The sequence below is a fragment of the Nicotiana tabacum genome, chromosome 9 (assembly GCF_000715075.1).
Source record: "Nicotiana tabacum cultivar K326 chromosome 9, ASM71507v2, whole genome shotgun sequence".
Classification (NCBI taxonomy): domain Eukaryota; kingdom Viridiplantae; phylum Streptophyta; class Magnoliopsida; order Solanales; family Solanaceae; genus Nicotiana; species Nicotiana tabacum.
In genome coordinates, this window is record NC_134088.1 from 111,397,360 (window position 1) to 111,403,359 (window position 6,000).

Here is a 6,000-nt window from a genome sequence, read left to right on the forward strand (position 1 = left end):
GGATTGGAGAAACGAAGTTGTGAACTTTTTGCAGTATGGTATCTTCCCTGAAGATAAGAAAAAATCACAATTGCTACGGCAAAAAGCTACGTGATACTGCTTAATTTGTGGAAATTTGTATCGTAAAATGTTTGGTGGACCTTTAGCACGATGCCTCAGACCATCACAAATGGAGTATGTGATGAGAGAAGTACATGAGGGGCATTGTGGCAATCACGCCGGGGGAAGATCATTGGTGAATACTTTAATAAGGGCAGGATATTATTGGCCAAAAATGGAAGAAGAAACAGAAAACTTTGTAGCCAGGTGCGATAAATGTCAACGGTATGCTAATAACATGCACCAACCGACGGAGCTGTTACATTCAGTTATTTCACCATGGACCTTTATGAAATGGGGCATGGACATCGTAAGGTCGTTGCCTCAAGCTAAAGAAAAGGTACGATTTCTGTTGGTTTTAACAGATTATTTCTCATAATGGGTTGAAGCAGGTGATCTCTTCCAATTTCACACCTCAAATCAAGGTTATGAAATGGTCGATTGCAATAATAGTACCCAACAAGAGTCGAGATCGATTCCACAGGGAGCTATATATAGGGGTTAGGAGTATATATTGTAGTATGTGAGTTTGACTATCTCAATTTACTCTTTCACAAATTTGGATTATTTCTATGTCTAATTTAAAACTAAGATTGTAAAGTTAAGAAATAAAACTACGAGAATTGGTTTTGTTGTTTTTCAAGTTTTGTAAAAAGCCTAGGGTTATGACCATCACCTAGGTATTTGTCTTATGGGATATATACCTTAATGCTTATTTTGTTGATCGGGGTGTATTATAGCTATCAACTCTCAATTACCCACTCAATACCTCTCGGTTAAAGAGTAATTTTTCCCAATTTGGCTTTCTCAAGTCCAAATGTGTATTGCACATAACAGTTGATAAAAGCTCAAGTCAGGTTATTACTATCTCTAGGTTGAACCCTTTAATTGGGATTATCAATCTCTTGATTGACCTAATTTCTTGTTAGCCAAGTTGTCCTTGACTAAGTCTCTCTTTCTCAACTAGAGACTAAGTCAAATAGGCATGAACTAAAATATTTGCAACCATTAGTTCCACAAATTAAAGCATGAACAAGGCTAAATAATAAACACCCAACCATAAACAAGCATCAAATTAAACACCTATAAGGTTTACACACTAGGGTTGGGTCACAACCCTAGTAAAAATCTAGCTACTCATGCTTGAAATTGAAGAAATAGAAGAAGAGTTGATAAATAAACTCATATTGTGAAATCAAAATGATAAAATCTATGTTAAAATATCCCAAAATATAAAAAACTACTAAAAGAAGTAAAGAGAAACGGCTATTGTAGCTGCTGATGTCAAAGGTTGACCTAAAATTGTGAAACTAGTCTATTTATACAGGGCTGAAAATTTCGGACAAAAATGCCCTTCGGGAGGATCTGCGTCCGCATAATTCCATGTGCGGTCCGCAAATTTCTTCAACTTGTCAGGACTGGAGGTCTGCGGCCGCATAATCTGATCTACGGCCATAAGGCATTCTTTCTGCGGTCCGCAGATTTGTAACAACGGTCGTACTTGGTCTTCTACGGTCCGCACTTTTATGTCTGCAGCCGCAAGGCACTTCTTCTGCGGCCGCACAATTCCTATGCGGTCCGCACTTTTGAGGGCTTGAAAACTTGGGACTTTGCACATTCTCTAAACTTTGTTCCTAGCCATCTTTTGCGGACACATAATTCATGTGCGGTCCGCACTTTGTGCACAAGTCTGTTGGCCTTTCCTCCATCATCTGCGGCCGTAGATGAAATTATGTGGTCCGCACTTGTGAGCTTCTGTGCCTTTTATGACCTTGAGTTTAATTACTCCTTTTTGGGTTGGATTTTATCTCGGGAGTCCATCTTCAAATATTCCTGCAATTTAGCACATTTCATCAATTTTCGGGAACACAATTCACTTTTAGACTAAAACAAAAGCTAAAAGACGCTAATAAGTAGTCAAAATCCCCACTTATCAGCAGATGCTTTTAAACAAGTACTAGAAAAACAAGTTATGGATTTCATATGGCGAAATATTATATGCTGATTTGGAGTTCCAAAGGAAATTGTATGTGACAGTAGCCCACAATTCATAGGCGCGAAAGTCATAGAATTATTCCAAAGTTGACAGATTAACAAACTACTTCCGCACCTTATCACCCTGCGGCCAACGGACAGGCTGAATCGACAAATAAGGTTATCATCAATAACTTAAAGAAGAGATTGGAAGAATCAAAAGGCAAATGGTCAGAGGTATTACCAGGGGTGTTATGGGCTTACCAAACAACAACAAAAACTAGTAGGGGTGAGACTCCATTTTCACTTGTATACGGAGTAGAAGCTTTGATTCCGGTGGAGATAGGTGAACCAAGTACGAGGTACACGCATGCCAATAAAGCGGCAAATGAGGAAGAGTTGCAGGTCAATTTGGATTTGTTAGAAGAAAGGAGAGAATCAACATTAATTCGAATGGCGTCTCAAAAGCAGATGATTGAATGATATTATAACAGGAAAGCCAATTTGAGGTATTTCAAGATTGGGGACTTCGTCCTCAAAAAGGTGTTTCGGTCAACAAAAACAGAAAATGCAGGAAAATTGAGTCCAAATTTGGAAGGCCCATATAGGGTTAGAGGCATCGCTGAAAAAGGAGCATACAAGTTGGAAACCATGGATGACAAGGTATTACCGTCAAACTGGAATGCAGTCCATTTGAAGAAGTACTACTTCTAAACGAGGATAATACCCATGGTCATGTATCACGCAAGTTCGATTTTATTTTGCTCTTTTAAATTTTTACTAACTATTTCAGATGATAGGAAAAAAGCTGGCCCGTACCAAAGGATGATATTAGACATGAAAGACATGCGGAATACTGAATTATTCCCGGTCTAGGTTACAACCTTTCTGATGGAAAAAGGGTTATGCGGTCATACTTCAATGTTCGTGATTTCATACTTCAATGCTCCAACACAGGGGGAACTATGCATATAGAAGGTTACACAAGGAAGAAAAATGTATACCAAGGGCATAGTTCATCCTGAATCAAAAACTTGAAGAAACCCTTGAAACGTTTTCAAAGGAGTTCAAACTCGCAAAAATGATGCAAGATATTACCGCGAGCTTCTAGGTTAAGGCCATAAATTTAGTCGCGGGAAAATAGACCCGAATTTGTAAACCTGCTACAATGAAAGCAGTTATGAAAGTGTTGTATGAACAGTTATGAAAATGATGTACATAATTTATTCATTTGAGAGTTCAAAAAATAAAACTTCCTCAAATTATTTCTCTTTTCATATCTACTTCACGTTTCATATATTTGCACCAATATGAAGATGAGACGTCATCTCCATCAGTGTCGTTAATATAAAAGGGCCATCTTTTATAAAAACCCGTGTATATTGAAGTCACGGTCTGTTAAAGCATTTTAAGTGCAAGAGTAAGCTCAAATATTAAAAGGAAAAAAATCATAATATGCGACAAAAGCAATAAGGATATTTATAACCCCAACGAATAGGGGCACTATTTATATCATAACCCCAAAAAAGATAGGGGCGGAAAAACCTTCCAAAAGTTGTCCAAAAAACACAAGGGAGTTCCAAACAAAAACCAACAAACAAACACTTTCAATAGAAAAAGTCTAGAAATGGGAAAAGCTAAGGAGCATCATCAGTGGGAGAAGAAGGATTGACTTGGGGAGAAGAGGGTTAAACATCAGCTTCACCAGGAGCAAGTCCATCACCATCACCCTTAGAACCTTTGTCTTCGGGTAAGCTTTGATGTTGTTGAGTATGTTCAATTGTTTCTCTGGCCTTAGCAATCTCAGCGTTAAGGTCAAAACCTTCCTGCATGGCTTCAATTAAAGTCTCGAGTATTCAAAAAAGCCCTACTAACATCCAGTGATGACTTGTCCTCGAGGGCTTCATAATCTTTCTCCCACTGCTCAATTTCAGCATTCAATTCTTCTTTTTCTGCCTCCAATGCTTCATAAGTTATTTTCAAATGAGCAAGAGAACTTTCCATGAATTGAATTTTACCTGTAGAGGCGTGGAGATCTTCTTGAGCTTGGGTAAGCATCTGAACCAGTTCACCCGCGTAAACCTCTTTTTGATTAAGGAGCTCTTTCAAACTCCTTATCTCTTCAGTAGCCTTAGAAAGTTGTTCAACAAAAGAGAATTCCAGTCTATCCTTGTCGTTCTCAACTTGACTAGAAGAAACTTGATTTTTCATGGCTTCACGATCTGATACGAAAGAAAACTCTTGAGGAACAATCTCAGAAATCGTAGGCTCACACACAGGTTCATTCTGATCCCTATTTTTAGAATAAGATCTAGGGGTTAAAGAAGCTCTGGGTCTAGAAGAAGATGGTTTGGCGGAACTACTTTGAGAAGTAGAACTGTGAGTAGATAATGAACCAAGACTGCATAGTCTACCACCTCTCCTACTCCTAGTAGGGGCAGTAGAAGGAGCAAGCTCATCAGCGATAACAACTTTGGGAGGGTCTAGTATTGAAGAAGACATGTTTAACAAAGAAAATACAGAGGAAAGGTATAGGATTATGAAGGAAGGTTAAGATACAAAGAATAAGGAAGAAGGTTTCATGAAATAAAAGGGGATGGAGTATTTATAACGAGATACGACCATCATCAAAGTTGGTCATTATGAAGCGTCATAATAGAACCCTCACTACGTGACTGATGCAGCCGCAGAAAAAACCATAAAAAAACAATGAGAAACTATAGAACCAATCAAGTGAAGCCGTGTGGCATGGGAATTAAATGAATGTGACATATGTCGCATCAATTCTGAAGAGGGCATAATGAAACTCGAGAAACGACGGCAAAGAAATCCTGCCATAAATACTTACCATTTCCCGAATATTCAAAAAATGGGGGGACTATCTGTATTAGTGATAAAAGGTATGACACATGGACTATCAACGAGGTGACAGGTCATGGCATGTGGACCGTCGATATAGTGACAAGTGACGTTCTTAATTAGATGAGTTAAAGAATTCGGAAAAGGCATGGGAGAAACACTCACAGGGTTACATTAAAAAAAAAGTCGGACCTGACAGCTGTAAAAAGGAAAAAATGAATGAAATAAATAAAGGCCGTAAATAAGGGAATATACACGACCCCGTCATAAATAAGGAAGGGGAATCGGTACGGTTACAAGAAATCATTAGCCATAAATATTTCCGTTATAGTTGTATATGGTAACGGGCAATCAAGGCAATTAATACTATTAATGAGCCCGAATTAAGTAAGAAAACCATTATAATTGTATGCTCATATATAAGGACTGAAATATCATTTGTAATAAAGGAGAGAATTATTGAAATTTATGCAATCATTCTTTACTTTATTCTCAAAATTTTTAAAAACATAATTTTGGGAGTGATTACCAATCTATTTCATATTTTCTTCGTCAATTATTTCCATTCCATGATTTATTCTTCAAATTATTGAGAAAGTGAAGTAAATCTTGGTTATCAGTAACCCGATTTCTTCTAGATAATGACTTTGAGTGAGAAATCTATTTTTGGGTTAAATGAATTGGTTATGTTGCCGAGTTAAACACTTGGCTCTTGATAAATGGCCCTGTTAGACCTATCGTCGGCCCTGATGGGGTAAACAGATCCAAAAGGGGCCCCGAGTTGGTCGTCCTCGACCCTGATCTTTGACTGGTACATGTTGTAGACGTCGACCCAAGTTACCGCCGGGTACTCTACCAAATTTTGTTTTAGCTGTTAAGAGGCCAAGGAACTTCGGGGGTTGAGCTCCTAAGTAATCGCCTGAATGGCCCAATCATATGCAACCGGAGGTAGGTCCATCCGTTCCATCTAGAACCTTGACACAAACTCCCTGAGCATCTCGTTGTTCCTCTGTTTGACCTTGAAAAGGTCTGACTTTCTGGTCTCGACCTTGATGGCCCAGGCATAGG